Source organism: Trachemys scripta, chromosome 4 (assembly GCF_013100865.1).
Source record: "Trachemys scripta elegans isolate TJP31775 chromosome 4, CAS_Tse_1.0, whole genome shotgun sequence".
Classification (NCBI taxonomy): domain Eukaryota; kingdom Metazoa; phylum Chordata; order Testudines; family Emydidae; genus Trachemys; species Trachemys scripta.
The window spans coordinates 55484533-55502219 of NC_048301.1; positions in this window are offsets into that span (position 1 = coordinate 55484533).

The window sequence follows — 17687 nt, forward strand, 5'->3', positions numbered from 1 at the left end:
CTATTCTTCAAACTGTCATGCACTATTAAGGAATTACCTTGTCAAGTAAGGAACCACCAAAGAGTAAGGTCTATGGTCTTCCTATTCACTAAATCCCTCTTCTCACTGATGCACAAATGACAAAGTGTCTCTGAAAGTATGCAAGTTTAAAAATGGGTCAGACTCAGGTTTGGAGGGGGGCAGGAAGCTCACCCGGTGCAAGCAAAGTGTTGCATATTCAAGAAAAGATATAAAAATCGCAGGTGCATAAGAGATGAGTTCCTAAGGGCAGCTCTTTCTCTGTGTTCTGGCCACTTAAGGGAGATTTTATATGACTATTTCCAACCATACCTAATAAAAAATGTAGTACTTTCAATGTAACCCTTACATGTCACATTGACCAAATCTTGCCCCTTTCTCCATTGGTGCACAGGTCCTCAAGGCTGCACAGCTAGTATTCCCTGTGTAGGAGAGAGCCTACAAAGGAGTCTTGCATGCCAAGTGGTGGGAAGGTTAGGGCTTGGGTGAGCAAAAGGAGCACTGAGGTAGGACCAAAGGATTGACTTCCACTGTGTGGGGCAACACAAGGACCATCTTGCCCACAGGATGAGGATTTCTCCCCTTCTTTCCCCTCTTACACCATGCATCTCTCCAGCATCTGGCCTGGCTACTCATGCTGGGTGCTGAATTTGCCCCATTTGAGTCGGCACTCATTGATTCAGAGTGTTGTCTTATGGAAAACACACAATAAAGCCTGATACAGCAAGGCTCATTCCAGTTTTGGAAATATTTTATGTGTGGGAGAAACCTCTCCTGTGACGAATGAGCAGTAGTGTGGAAAAACAAAATGGAGAGTTTTAGTACGGATCTGCTGGACAGGATGGTTTAGTTGACTAAACATTACATTTTAAATACAGAGGGTCCCTAGAAACACAGCATCAAACTCCAGCAGGTTGACTAAGGCCTCCATTCTTTCAAGGAGGATAATTAAGTACTATGTAGCTAACCATGTATGGTCCATGTTGTAATTATCCCCAAACCAATCTTTATAAGCCCAGGAAGTTCAGAGTTAAGGTTAAACTGAAAAGAAATCTAATCATGTTATATGAAAATGCACAGTTAGCGTTTGAGATCCCAAAATAAATTAAAGACATATTAGACTTTTTCTCCCAACATTGTGCCACTATAGTGTTATTTGGGTGCCCTAACTGTGCATTTCCATACCTTAACATGTTTGCATTTCTTTTTAAGTGTAATTTTAACTCTGAATTTCCTGGCTTTATAACACTTGGTTTGGGAATAATTGCAACATCCCTGTAATGTATTTTAACTTAAATTACTGATATGTACTCTCAATCTCACTCTCAAACCAAAGTGGATCCAGACTGCTGGCACTTAACATTAAAAAGGTTGCAGAGCAGTTTTTAAACTAAGAGATGGGGGAAAGCCAATTGTTGCAGAGGAACACATGGATCCGACAGAGACTTCTCTTAGAGGAGAGTCTATTGTTAGAGATTCTCTAGGTTTTAGTCAGGAGGAGAGGATGGAAAAGGATAAAGTATGGGCCAGACCAGACAAGAAACATTCACATAAAAAAGAATCTGACACATCAGAAAAGGGCAGACAAATAAACGGTGACAAGTTTTTAAAGTGCTTGTACACAAATCCTAGAAGTCTAAATAATAAGATGGGTGAACTAGAGTGCCTTGTGTTAAAGGAGGATATTGATATAATAGACATCACAGAAACCTGGTGTAGTGGGGACAATCAATGGGACGCAATCATTCCGGGGTACAAAATATATCGGAAGGACAGAACAGGTCATGCACGGAAGATGGGGGGGGGGGGAAGAGTGGCACTATATGTGAAAGAAAATGTAGAATCAAATTAAGTAAAAAATCTTAAATGAATCCACATGTTCCATAGCATCTCTATGGATAGTAATTCCATGCTCTAATAAGAATATAACAGTAGGGATCTATTATCAACCACCTGACCAGGACAGTGATAGTGACGATGAAATGCTAAGGGAGATTAGAGAGGCTATCAAAATAAAGAACTTAATAATAGCGGGGGATTTCAATTATCCCCATATTGACTGGGTACATATCACCTCAGGACGAAATGCAGAGACAAAATTTCTCAATTCTTTAAATGACTGCTTCTTGGAGCAGCTGGTACAGGAACCCACAAGGGGAGAGGCAATTCTTGATTTAGGCTTGAGTGGAGCACAGGAGCTGGTCCAAGAGGTAACTATAACAGGACCGCTTGGAAATAGTGACCATAATATAATAACATTTAACATTCCTGTGGTGGGAAGAACACCCTCAACAGCACAACATTGTGGCATTTCATTTCATAAAGGGGAACTATGCAAAAATCAGGAGGTTAGTTAAACAGAAATTAAAAGGTACAGTAACTAAAGTGAAATCCCTGCAAGCTGCATGGACACTTTTCAAAGACACCAATAGAGGCCCAACTGAAATGTATACCCCAAATTAAAAAACACAGTAAAAGGACTAAAAAAGAGCCACTCTGGCTTAACAACCATGTAAAAGAAGCAGTGAGAGATAAAAAGGCATCTTTTAAAAAGTGGAAGTCAAATCCTAATGAGGTAAATAGAAAGGAGCATAAACACTGCCATATTAAGTGTAAAAATGTAATAAGAAAAGCCAAAAAGGAGTTTGAAGAATGGCTAGCCAAAAACTCAAAAGGTAATAACAAAATGTTTTTTAAGTACATAAGAAGCAGGAAGCCTGCTAAACAACCAGTACGGCCCCTGGACAATCGAGATACAAAAGGAGCACTTAAAGATGATAAAGTCACTGTGGAGAAACTGAATGAATTTTTTGATTCAGTCTGCATGGCTGAGGATGTTAAGGAGATTCCCAAACCGGAGCGATCCTTTGTAGGTGACAAATCTGAGGAATTGTCACAGATTGAAATGTCACTAGAGAAGGTTTTGGAATTAATTGATAAACTTAACAGTAACAAGTCACTGGGACCAGATGGCATTCACCCAAGAATTCTTAAAGAACTCAAATGTGAAATTGCGGAACTATTAACTATGGTTTGTAACCTGTCCTTTAAATCAGCTTCTGTACCCAATGACTGGAAGATAGCTAACGTAACGCCAATATTTGAAAAGGGCTCTAGACGTGATCCCGGCAATTACAGACCTGTAAGTCTAACGCCAGTACCGTGCAAAATAGTTGAAACAATAGTAAAGAATAAAATTGTCACACACACAGAAGAACCGAAATTGTTCGGCAAAAGTCAACATGGTTTCTGTAAAGGGAAATCATGTTTTACTAATTTATTAGAGTTCTTTGAAGGGATCAACAAACACGTGGACAAGGGGGAATCTAGTGTACATAGTATACTTAGATTTTCAGAAAGCTTTTGACAAGGTCCCTCACCAAAGGCTCTTACATAAATTAAGTTGTCATGGGATAAAAGGGAAGATCCTTTCATGGACTGAGAACTGGTTAAAAGACAGGGAACAAAGGATAGGAATAAATGGTAAATTTTCAGAATGGAGAAGGGTAACTAGAGGTGTTCCCCAAGGGTCAGTCCTAGGACCAATCCTATTCAACTTATTCATAAATGATCTGGAGAAAGGGGTAAAGAGTGAGGTGGCAACATTGGCAGATGATACTAAACTGCTCAAGATAGTTAAGACCAAAGCAGACTGTGAAGAACTTCAAAAAGATTTCACAAAACTAAGTAATTGGGCAACAAAATGGCAAATGAAATGTAATGTGGATAAATGTAATTAATGCACATTGGAAAAAATAACCCCAACTATACATACAATATGATGGGGGCTAATTTATCTACAACTAATCAGGAAAGAGATCTTGGAATCATCATGGATAGTTCTCTGAAGATGTCCACGCAGTCAGAAAATCAAACAGGATGTTAGGAATCATTAAAAAAGGGATAGAGAATAAGACGGAGAATATCTTATGCCTTTATATAAATCCATGGTAGGCCCACATCTTGAATACTGCGTACAGATGTGGTCTCCTCATCTCAAAAAAGATATACTGGCATTAGAAAAGTTTCAGAGAAGGGTAACTAAAATGATTAGGGGTTTGGAATGGGTAATCATATGAGGAGAGATTAAAGAGGCTAGGACTTTTCAGCTTGGAAAAGAGGAGACTAAGGGGGGATATGATAGAGGTCTATAAAATCATGAGTGGTGTGGAGAAAGTGAATAAGGAAAAGTTATTTACTTGTTCCCATAAGAACTAGGTGCCACCAAATGAAATTAATGGGCAGCAGGTTTAAAACAAATAAACGGAAGATCTTCTTCACACAGCGCACAATCAACCTGTGGAACTCCTTGCCTAAGGAGGTTGTGAAGGCTAGGACTATAACAGGGTTTAAAAGAGAACTAGATAAATTCATGGAGTTAAGTCCATTAATGGCTATTAGCCAGGATGGGTAAGGAATGGTGTCCCTAGCCTCTGTTTGTCAGAGGATGGAGATGGATGGCAGGAGAGAGATCACTTGATCATTACCTGTTAGGTTCAGTCCCTCTGGGACACCTGGCATTGGTCACTATTGGTAGACAGGATACTGGGCTAGATGGACCTTTGGTCTGACCCGGTATGGCCATTCTTATGTTCTAATCTAGCAAGCCAAAGGCATAACAAGATTCAATGGCTGGAAGCTGAAGTCAGCAAAGTTCATGATAAATAAAATGCCATTTTTAAATAGGGAGGGTAATTAAGCATTTGGAACAGATGAGGGATGTGGTGGATCCCCTCCCATGTGAAGTCTTTAAATCCAGATTGGATGGCTTCTTGTTGGGCTTGATGCAGGAATTACTGGATATAGTTCAATGGCCAGAGGTCAGACTAGGTGATTGTAAAGGTCCTTCTGGCTCAAAATTTGTGAATCTATAAGAGTCAAATCTACTGAGCCAAAAACGCAGAGCTTTGAAGGATGGAGTTGAGGGGTGAGGGTGACTAGGTAAGGGCCTAGAAATAGATACACAAAGCCAGGAAAGAACCAAACTTGAATGATGAGAATCTAATATTTTTCTATTATTTAAATCTTTCAGGAAATGCCATCATTAACAATATTCCTGCCTCTCTGAACGTTTCTCTCAAATGCTAGAGTCTGGGAAGTAACGGCTGAATGAGGACTGTACAATTGGGTTTGGTCACATGAGTTCCACTGCACATAGGTGGCCAGATCTCTTCTAACTTGTATCAGTTTTACAGCAGTGTAACTCCTCTGACTTCAGCAGAGTCATTTCTTATTTACACCAGTATTAGTGAGGGCAAAATCAGACCATATTTAGATGCTAAGATACAATTGTATCCATCAAAGGAAGTATATTGGACTAAATGGAGAGATTTTTAATAAAGCAGGAGGGGGTGCACTTTACTTAATAAAAAGAGCATATAGAGACCCTGACTGTGGCTAATGTGCATAAAAAATTCAGCCTGTCAGATCCTCACTTTTCTAATTCAGTAATCTAAATAATTTATTTGACATTTTAGCTCAAGATGACCTTTCTTGGGAAAAAATTACTGTTTTAAACTTTTAGCAAGTGCAACCACTGCAGCGGATTGCTGTTGAAGTCTGCGTTTTCTCAAATGAGCAAAGGTTAATCTTGTACAGCTCAAACACATTTCTGACCCTTTTAAACAAGTTCACAAAAATGTCATTTAATTTTTTAATATAATTTCAATTAGATTGTAATATTTGTATTGAACAGTGTGTTTTTTCGTTTGTTTCTATGTCACAGAGACCATCTCCTGTATATTCAGATGCACTTAGTCAAAGGGTTTATTTCAACTAAACCATGTTTTTAAAATGTTACCTTTCTACTGAACATTGTTTATAAAACAAATTCCATAAATCTCATGAAAATGCATGGTGGATTAACAGGTGAGTAGGTTAAGACAGCTACTAGTGTGATCAAGGGGATGTTTATCCAAGGGTTCACAATTCCCAGATTGGTCATCTGACTGAGGAAATCAGCCTCTGAGCTATGCCACAAAAAATTAATATGTATATCCCTTTATTCCCTTCTCTTAACTAAAAATTCCCATATTTTGCACAGAGCATTTCATTGGGTCGCCGAAAAGACATTTAATTTAATCCCTGCTTTGCCTATTTCTGATCATTTATCTAACTTTCTGACAGGTCACTAAAAAAATCTTTCAATATAAGGATTAATATACCCCCAATTGTACATAATAAAGGCTATAATTCTATCCAGGGGTTCTGGTGACTTTATGGGGGTACATTATGTATTATTAAACATGGGAATCTGCTGGAGTTGCTGAAATACCTCATGGCACCTGTGGAAAAGCCATGGTGCAATTGGCAGCCACCGGAGGAGCTAAAATGCCCTGGTATCATCAGAAATTAGAATTAAAATAGTGATGCTCAAGCCTCTTTTGTGACAAAAAATATGTGAGTTCTAGTGTTTCCTGCAGATTCCCAAGAGAACTTATTTTTAAAAAAAAGCAGTGTTACAGTTTGAGGGTGAAATTCTTCTCTCATATCTATCTATGGTACTTATTTGGCCCTCTTTACTGGAGTATCTGGCCACCTCAGAATTTTTAGCAACACCCCGTGAGGTAGGGAAGTGATATTATCCCCATTTTAGGTGGGGAATTGAGATGTACGTACTAAGTGACTTTCCCAAGGTGTAGCAGAGCAGAGGATTGAACCTCTGCCCCCAAGGTCCAGGCTGATGTTCTAATCACTAAACACCAGTCTCCTCCTTCATATAAGATCAGGGAGACCTGATTCATCTCTCTCTTACATAAGGTATAAATCAGAAGTAACTCCACTGAAGTCAACAGATTTACACTGGTGTGAAACTGATGTAGCTTGATATAGGAGGAGACTCAGTCACTTCGGCTCCTATATTGTGTTTTCTCTTCATGCATGGATCTCCCACTGACAACAGTGCATACTTTCCTGCTATAAGAAAAAGAGATGTAATAAGGGTGGGATTTTTAAAGGGGATGTCTACAAAGCAACTGGGAAATGTAATTTCCAGCTCGGGTAGATGTGCATGCACTAGCCCTGCTTGAACTAGTGCCTAAAACAGCAGTGTGGCTGCTGTAGCATGGGTGGTGGATTGGGCTAGTGACCAGAATACAATCCCTCCCAACCCCTTGGGAGGCTTGCTTCTAGCTGCACTGAAGACATACCCTATGCTGCTAAGCAAGGGCTAGAGTTTCCTCCGGGAGGGAGCAATCCCAATACATCATCATTTGTATGGTAATGGGCTTCCCTAGGTGTGTTGCAGGTGGATGTTGTTAGAGAAAGGCTGGGGAGTAGAAAAGTAAAAGAAAGTTTTCTTAGGTAGGGTGCTCCCTATAGCATCCAGCTATAAGGGAAACAGGCACTGCAGCCTGAGGGTGTGTTAGAGGATAGTTGGATTTTAAAAGAATAGGGTCTCATCTCATTCATTCCAATACACCTTATGTTACAATATGTAGTTTCTATTTGTTTCTGGTAGGTAAAATGTGATGCTCATTACCAACAAGTAGTAGCAGTGGCAGTGGCAGCACACTGGCATATTTGGATGTGGACTCAAAGAGTTGCAAGGCTAATCTGTTTCTTTCAGTATTGCCAATCCCCAAGTGGCCAAAATTCACAAGCTTGGTTTTTTAAATCATGAGGTTTTTAAAATGTAATGCATTTGAGGTTCTTTTTATTTACCTTCTTGTTTACAAAACTGTAAGGTCACATTTCTAAGCCTTTCAATCATGGCGACTAGAAATGTACTTTAAAAAAAATGAAAGCTGAGTCTCATATAACCATATGACTCCAGGATTTGGGATTAAAAATATACACCAAGTATTGAAAGAGTTAGCAACGCCGTTTTAACTAGAAAAGGGGCAACTTTTTTTTTCCTGTTTATAACATGGATTCTAGATGAGGTTTTTTTCACAAAAGTAAAGTTGTGGTGGTTAGAACTGCCTTATCACAGTATTGTTGTATGTGGGCATTTACTATGGAGACAACAAAAACTGCTACTGTTGCTTCTTTCTACTGCTCTAGATTATGTGTACAGTGATCCCTCGAGGTCGAGGATGATCTCTTTCATAGGTTTTATTTTTTATGGATTCTTTGGTGACTGAGGGGTCCGATCCTTGAGCCACAGGCTCGTTGGCAGATGTTGCAGGTGGTGATGGAAGTCAGGGTTGGGCCATGATTGCTGCATGATAATTGTCTGTCCTTTCTAGATTATAGTCCTACACTGGAGAGTGTTTTTTTTCACAGGGGAATTGCTAAGTATTCTCATTTTACAGCAAGGAAACTGAGGCATAGAAAGGCTAAGTGATCCATTAGCAAACTGAGAAATAGCATCTAGATTTCCTGACAACACCATACTTTAACTAGGAGACCCTGCTGCCAGACCATGAGGAAAAGGATTCTAAATTCTCCCTGATGCAGAAGGTCACTAAACACTAACAGCTGCTCCTCCATAGTGGAATTTGCAAGGTGATAGAGAAAAACAGGATGGGTTTGTAAGAAGGCCACGTGCTGCATCACTGCCCTGGAGGTATGGGAGGAGAACACAGTGACCCACAAACACAAGTGGAGAGACAAATCTTGTTGGCACACACTGACCACAGTAAATATATTTTATACTGTATCTTTTAAAAAATCTGTTTCTCAAGAAGACTTGCCAAATAAAACCCCTGCAGTCCTGTCAAAGTGTGGTGTCAGCTTGTGCTGTCTCCTGTGTAAGTGCCAGTCAGATAAGGCAGGCCTACCCATGGGCTAGTCTAACACAAGCATCCTTCTTTTCAAAACATCTACTTTTACCGTTTATGGAACAGCTTATTCACTGTCCATGCCTGTTCCATCTGACTTGCCATTTACAACCTCCAGCCCTCTTCCCAAGCACACAGCAGGAGAAGGCAGGGCAGTGCAACGAGACACTCTGTGTTCATGGAGACTGGGGGGGAAGAGAGGGTTGTGCATCTTACACAGAGGAGCATATCGCATTACTTTTGGTGAGGGATGCACAGTTCACGGTTTACATAGGATGTTAGCTATTCGTGGCAGGATGTGAGAGTAGTGAGACCCAGCATGAAAAAGAGGGTCTTTCATGCACAAATGCTTCAGGTTTGCTGTTCTTCATGTTATTTACATGACATCAGCCAAGATTTTCAAAAAGTAACTAGAGATTTTGGCTGCCTCCATTTTTGGGTGGCCAAGATGTGAGACATCCTAATGGGGCCAGATTTTGAGAGGGCTGGTGCTTAGCCTTCCTGCAAATCAGATCTCTTGGGCAGGTCCACACTGCAGATGGGTGATGCGATTCCCAGTGCAGATAGACAGACTCGCACCAGCTCAGCTCGAGCTAGCATGCTAAAAATAGCAGCATGGACATTGTGGCACAGGCTAGCCACCGGAGCTTGGACCCAGGGGGTTGTGCCTCAAAGTCCACACTGTTATCTTCAGCATGCTAGCTCAACATGAGCTAGCACAAGTCTGTCTACTTGAACTGGGAATCACTCCTCCTGCAGTGTAGACTGCAAATCCTTTAAGGCATCCAAAATGACTAGACATGTGAAAATCTTGGTTGCTATCAATATAAAGAAGATGTCTGCAACATTTTACTGGGGAAAGCAGGAATCATGAGCAATAAGCTGCATGAGTTTATAAAGGAGAAATCATGCTATACAAATTTAATATGATATAATTACAAAATTAGTGATGAAGGGAAAATTGTAGGTAAAATTGTACAGGTATCTGAAGGACAAATTCAACCCTAACCCCTCTAAAGAATAGTATGAATATAATCAACTTCATTAGAGCTATTAACTTTTTATTATAGATAAACAAAGTGATTAGCAGTATGTGTTATTTTCCATATTGCCACTTCACATTTTAACTCTTTGTGGCTGAAGGGACGAACACATGAACTGTCTCAGAAGGCAAGTGCAGTTAGGCACTGTGAAGTCAGAGTAGTGTGGGGAGTAAGCAGTAGCATCATGTCCAGAGGTAAGCTTTAATGCCTTGGATGGTGATTATTTTACTCAAGAAATTATTTTTCTAATATATTTTTTTGGGAGGGGAGAGGGTGTTAACTTTCAAAGTATATTCCAGATCATGATTGGTGTCAGATTAAAAAGCTGAAGTTCTTGATCCAAAGAACAAGTGGAGAATAGACAGGGACAATACAAGCTTCCCCCAAACTGCTCTAATAATTTCTCTCAAGTATCACCTAAACAGACCCTATTCTGGATCAGAAGGTAGTTTTCATGCCTATTTGGCAAGTTGTGGTAGTGATTTTTGTTATGCAGACTGCTGTCCAGTAGCCCATAGCCTGAAACTAATAGCTTATGCAGTTATGGCCACTGAATATCTGCCAAATCTTAATGACTTTCAGTCACTACACTCCTGTGCTGGATTTGACTTGGTAATCTAGAGACAAAAGGTTCTTTTACCCTGTTAACAATACTCTAAGCCATCTAGTCCCCTATTTGTTATAAATATATGGGTGTTGGCATGCTCAACTTGTGTGCTGGGAATGGCCTTATATGAAGTTGGTAGTAAAATAAACTGGTACCCTTTTGTTTTTCTATTGTTACAGGTGTTAGATGCCTGAACAAAGCTCAAAAGTGTTGTGTTGAACCCTACCCCCGCATTTCAGTTGTAAGCAGCTCCTACAATATTCTTCTGCTGTTGTTCACATCAGTCTTTTTCAAAGATGTTTCTGAAGCCTTTTGGTCTAATTGATTTTGTTTCCCATTATTTTACTCTCTCTGCCTGGTTGTGTCCATGAGGTAGGTTATAATGTCGTTTAGCTAGCCAACAGATGGTGATGTTTATTTTGGTGTTAGTGACAGACATCTCACTCAGCTTTTACAAGGAAGTGGGTGAGAAGGAAGTATTATGTTGCAACAGACTGGACTTGGGGTGCTCTCAGAAGACTCAGAGAAGAGAGCAGTTTTTCTGAATTCTTGTCTCCAAGTGTTAGCTGTAGAACCGGTTTGGTCATAACAATGGCATCAGCTCTCAACTGCAGTCCCAGGATAGGAGGAAAATATCAGACTTTAAAATAACAAAACATTGCTTACACTCCCCTCCTTATTGGTATAGTGCTCCTTTAAGTAGTCAATTATAAGGACTGTTCTGATTATGCTACTCCCCACTTTGAGGGACGGGAAAGACAACATAGCCAGCTGGTGTCTGAATTTGGGGGAGAGCGGGAGAGAGGATAACTAAGCCATTCCTTCCTGTTCTTTGAGGTCTTGTTCAGATTTGTCTGTGTCCCTTGCCTAAATTTAGCAGAATCCAGTGAAGCAAATCAAACTCAGAGGAGTTAATTTCACTAACTGAGATGAGCGTGGTTGAACTCCTGACTTGGATGCAGATTGCTCCCTTCAGTTCACCTGGTATTGTAGATAGAACCGCTGCTTTTAGACCACAGCTGTCCTGATTCAAGCCTCATCTCTGGATGGTGCTATGCAGGACACACATTGATCAGGGATTCCACTAAATAATTACATCCATTGTAGTGTGAAGCCATTTGCTGGGAGATCTAGTATTGGTTTGAACATAGTTGAGCCCCTGGTCTAAGGTGTAGGCCCCTGCAGTGTTCTGAATTCAGGACAAAGCATAATAGACACCTATGCACTGTTATACAACTTTGCTTCTGAACATATAGTACGATGTAACAGCAATGCATCAGCCACTTGATGAATGGGTCTCATCTGTTACTTTGAGTGGCATTGTGATAATGGCTTCAGGAAAGACACACAGGTAGGGCTGACCTTAAGGACAGTAAAAATAAGCAGACGCATGAGGTTGTGGGATTTGAAGGTATTTTGTAACTACAACTATGAAGTCGACTTTTCAGCAAAAAGTTGCTATTTACTTTTGAATCTGTACATTTAAAACACACACTGTGTAGACTGGAACCAGACGTTCTGACCACTCCTGAAATTTAGAAAGATTTTGAACCTAATAAGGATCCGAACTTTGTGGCTTAACCCTTCCCTCATGTTTACGTTCCTCCATTTCAGACTCTCAGATGCTGTTTCTTGTATATCAATGATGTTAAAATGCAATTTACTCTGAAAAAATGACTATACAAATGATATCATGAGGTTCCATATTTATTATAACTCTGTTCTCTAGAATGTGCTCAGTTCACAATTAATTTTTTTTAAGTTGCCCACTTTCCCAACTCAACCTGGCTTCCTTCTTATGCATCATTAGCAGTAATGGAAAGGTCTGCAGTCCAAAGTATATCCTCCATCACACCTGTGAAACACCCCATCCTCAAAAGATGCCTTCATTGATACCTCTACAATATAATTGCCTTCAAAGGTCTCCAAAGATTTAACTGATTGAAATCTCCTAAAAAAGCCTCCAAATGCAAAAGGGGGAGTAGAATTCAGCTCACTTTCTGTTTGCTGTGTTCTGTTTACAATGCTAACAGGAGTAAGAAGCAGTAAAATTTATTTTAGCTCCTAAAGTCAGCAGATCTGACGTCAAACACTCACACTAACATATCTGTCGAGTATGGAGGTTGCCATTTTTGCATATGGGTCACTTTTCACAGTCAAACTGCACCGTAATAATGCCTCTACTTTTTAAGTCAGCCTGGAGATCAGATAGGCTTTTATTGGCGTTTTATGTTTAAAATAAAAGCCTAAAGCTAAAACTACAATAGAACCTCAGAGTTACAAACAGCTCAGGAATACAGGTTGTTTGTAACTCTGAAATGTTCGTAACTCTGAACAAAATGTTATGGTTATTCTTTCAAAAGTTTACAACTGAACATTGACTTAATATAGCTTTGAAACTTTACTATGCAGAATAAAAATGTTGCTTTTAACCCTTTGAATTTAAATGAAACAAGCACAGAAACAGTTTCCTTACTTTGCCAAATCTTTTTTAAACTTTCCCTTTATTTTTTTAGTCATTTACATTTAACACAATACTGTGCTGTACAGCATTTGCTTTTGTGTGTGTTTCTGCTGTCTGATTGTATACTTTCAGTTCCAAATGAGGTGTGTGGTTGACCGGCCAGTTCGTAACTCTGGTGTTCGTAACTCTGGGGTTCTAATGTAAAACTTTTCTCCTTTCTGACCCACATAGGACTCTCTAACTGCCTTGTGATATCAGATGCACTAACAAGAATATGTTCATAGGTTACATGAGCATGTGCAGTATTCATCTCTTGATGGATGATAATGGATGCTATTTTTTGCTATGACCATCACAGACTGATACCACAAAGCATAAACGATCAGACCCTGTACCAATTTTATTTACAGGATCACTCCTTTCCTACCCACTGAAAGAGATTTTAAAACAATTTTCTCTTTTCAAGGTGAGGAGCTACATTTTGTATTTTTTTAAAAAGTTACCTTAGAGCTCACGTTCTGAATGAAATCATTCAGAATGTGTAAAACTTAAGATGTACCAATATGTATACATGTTAAACAGAATACTGAAGGGATTGGTAATGGGATTTAGAGCCTCTCGACTCTAAATTACCAGTTTAAATTCAGTCCAGATTGGTAGAAATAGCAAGTTATCATTCTCTGATAGCTGTATGGTGACCTATGTGAACTGAATGTGGTGATCTCAGCCTAGTTTCCACCTGCAATCAACTGTATATTTCACACACATACACAGAGTACATTACAGCTTTGGGCATTATTTGGTAACCTTCTGGGCAATCTGAGAGAGATGGTACTGAAATGAGCAGACGTACTTGAAAGACACTGCAATATCTAGAGGTGGTTCCTCCAGGACAGAGTTTGATGCACTGTAAGAGAAGGATGCAGTGCACTGAATAAACAGACGGCTTCTTTCAGCAGGGTTGTCAGTGTGGCATTTTCACAATCACCGTATTCATACACACAAATTAAAAAACAAAATTGAAAGTTGGTTCTTCCTGCCGAGGTATTATGTTTGGGCATGATGCTACAGGTGGCAGGACAAACACAGAATAGTGACCATTGTCCCTTGAAGGTGCATAGGATTGTGTTTAAAAAACACATTTTGAGGTCATTGTTCAAACCATGGCATTCTGGGAGGAAATGCTTCTTTTTTCCTGTGTGGGGTGTTTTTCGTGTTTGTTTGGTTTGGGGTTTTGTTTGTTTGTTTGTTTGTTTGTTTGTTTGTTTGTTTGTTTTACCGGCAGTGTGTATGGTGGGACAAATAAGTTAATTCAGATTTAGTTTATCTCGGGCTTGAACTAGACTTTTGGTTTAAAATGTTCTCCAGAGGAAATGAGCATTACAAATAGGATCTTTACCCAGGTTTGGATGTCCAGCAAGTGCTTTTGTGCAGCTGTACTAAATTATTCACCACCTTACTTGTAATCAGAATATTTAATCCTCTGTTTGATCAGGAGCTTGATAGGTAAAGACGACCACTGGAATGGAGCATTGTGTTTAGACTTGTTACAACAGGTCAGAAACCAAGCAGCAGAATTGATCACATGATTGCTATTAGAAGAAGAAAGGTAGCACTTTAGTGTGCTGTACTTTCCAAATGTCATTAAACCCACTAATGAAGCAAAATTAAAGTAGATGGCTCAGGCATCTAGCTGTAGTTAACTTGCCACCTCTGCAATTTAATAATAGAAGAGGGTAGATTCAAAATAATAGTTAAAAGGAAGATGAAAATAAAATATACAATTAGTAGTTGCTGAAATAAACCTTGGTTTCTTTTCCATCTTCTCCTCCTGTCTCCTCTTCTGTGGCTGCTTTTATTAGAGTTGAGGCACAGAATTGCCTTCAGTGCCTATAGAGGACAAAATCTGACTATTAGATGCAGCAGCCCAAAGGCATTGCTTAAAAAGCTGCAGCAGGCAACTTGTTAAAATTCCACAAGAAACTCACCTGTATAGCAGGGTGTGTTTGCATATCAGCTCTTCTTAAAAAACAAAAACAAGTAGTCAAACCGAGAACCATCACACATTTGGAGAAGACAGATCTTACCTGAAGACAAAAGAGACTCTTTCAGATTGAAGATTTGCAGAATAATTTCTGCTATTTAGAATGAAGCCAGCAGTGTTTTTGATCCTCTGTGAGTTCATTCCCTGCAACCCCCACCCTTTGTTTAAACACACATTTCATTGAGGTTTGCTGTTTTGTTTTGTTGTTTTATTTTTCCAGCCAGAAAATGTACTGTTATTCGGTAAATGGTTTCTTGCTGTCATACTTCCCAGACTATTTTCTTCCTATTTTTGGAGGCCTGAATCTGCCTTTGGTCACACTATTTGCTCCTCTATGGTCACCTCTGAGAAGATTAACCCTTTCATTAAAAAAGCTTGGCCAGGGTCAAACTACCGCCTGGCTCTGGACTCTTACATCCCTTTGATCTCCCAGCTATGGAGAAATTATTAGCAAATTCTAAGCCTTCCCATGTGATTTGTTTTTGTAAATTTGTAGAAATTATTCCTAATCCTATTACGTGGCCTAGGGCAAACCTGCATTAAATATATGAGACTTTTTGTTATGTGGCAGATGGATAATAAAGGAATGCTGAATGCAGCCCCATTCCAAGTTATGGGAATCTGGATACTTCATCAGCATTCGCTTAATCCTCTGCCATGGCCTACGCCTTTGATGAATGCTCTCATTTATGACCACTGATGCCACTCACTTAATTTCAGAGAAGAAAAATAATACCTAGCTGTTAATGTGAATATTTGAGTTTATGGCTGTACAATGAATAATTGTGACATTATCAGGGGAACATCTTCTTATACATTATTCACTTGTATAGACCACATTAACCAGAGAAAGGAAACTTGCAATTTTGCATCTTCCATCTTCTTTGGGAGGTAGACACCATGCAGACAAAAGTCAGTGTCTTAACCCAAATTCTAGCTGACAATGCGTATCAGCCCTCACTATATTTTGCTCATTGTGGTGCCAATCTCCTATCTCACCAATGACATTTTTTCAAAGAAAGAGTAGATTTCCTAGAGACTCTACCCCATGCAACTTCCATAGCTTATTATCGAATAGGAAAATGTATCCCTCCTTTTTGCTTTAATACTGTTGCCATGTAGGATGTCTGTTAAGTTTAGGATGAAAATTAAGTTAGCATGCACTTTACTTTTTATATTTCATAAAATCCAAGTTTGCTTCTGCTAATAATTTTCCTACCATGCTTTTTTTTAAAAAATTAGAATTAAGGTGGAATATTTTAAATTCTCTGTTGCCCTTTCTTTACAATCTGCAGCTTCCTCATTTAGGAGCACATATATAGGCACAGAAAGCACATAGTACATATTAAATAATTTGTATTATATTCAGCAATGTGAGCTAAAACAGCATTTGGTTTAGAATGTTCACACTACAGCTGATCTCTTCAGATATGCTTATTTCATCCAAGGGAAGATGTGATTACACAGACTGATAATCTGTAATTATGAAACTTGTTAATTCAAAAGAGTTATTTAAATATATATGTGTTGCTACATTGCTATGTTTAAGAGCAGAATTTCCCTAAAGATATTTTTAGTTCCCATTTTAGTAAGTCTAGTCAGTTTACTTAATATTTAATGGTGGCACAATTTCTAATAGTAGTATTCCTGCTGTCCTTTTTATTCAGATCTGTAAAACTGAGAGGTAAATTGAAGCACTGGTAAATCATCAGCAGGTGAAACTTATCTGGATTTAGTAACCATAATAAAAAAAGTTGAGCATCTTTTCCTTGTGGGAGTTTTCGCCCACAATAATTAATGTATTGGAATCAACTGAAGGAATAAAAATAAATAGTTTGCTCATTTTAGTACATTTGTATATTACTATTTTAAAAAAGCAGTTTAGCAATATATCAGGGCTTCAGTGCTTCAAAGTAAATGTAAACAGGGGTCTCGTGTAGAGTAATTTCTTCAATCATTCCCTTCTATACTGTCACCAAATTTAACATGTGCTATATAAGTTACATGCAAGCTTCTGCATGCAAGTGTTACTTCTGATTTGCTGTATGTTTTGAGATGTCTGTCAGAAATGAGAACATTGTAAAATTATAAATTTTTATTTGGAAAAAAAGGGCTAGTAATATGTTTGGCATTGTATCTATATATTTATGGTGAGTCAAGATTTTTTTTTTTTTAAATAGTAGAAAGAAATGCGAACTGTTTTGTGATTGTGATGCAATGCTGAAAGATCACAGCTTAATTGACTTCAGTGGGAGCAGGACCTGGCCTTAATTTTAACATCATAATGAGCTGAGCTAAATTCCTCTCACCCACTGAACAGTCAATTCTGATGCCTCTGCTCATTTGGTCTGGCTTGTTTTGTTTCTTCTCCTGATAATCAGAAATGTAAAACATTCCACAAATTCATATTTTATTAATATTACAAAGTTGGTTTAGGTTTCAGATTTTTAAAAATTGTCCATAACCCAAACTTCAGCTAGTTACCCTTTATTTCCAAAAGCACTCTATCTTTAAACGATTATTGTAGATTCACAAAGCTAGCAGACAAGCATACAGCATTCTGTTGACAAGGTGCTGAAGCCTGATCTTCATCTTTAGGCAAAAACACCTTTGATTTCAATGAGTATTTTGCTTTAATTAAGGAATGCAGAATTGTACCCAAAGGTAACAAGGCATACGTTCTGTAGAAAAAGTTTGCTAGAAAGAAATCTAAGAACAGGATCAAATCACAGAACTCAGACCTGGACTTCAAACAGCCCAAAGTTAAGGGATTTTGTTGGATCTAGGT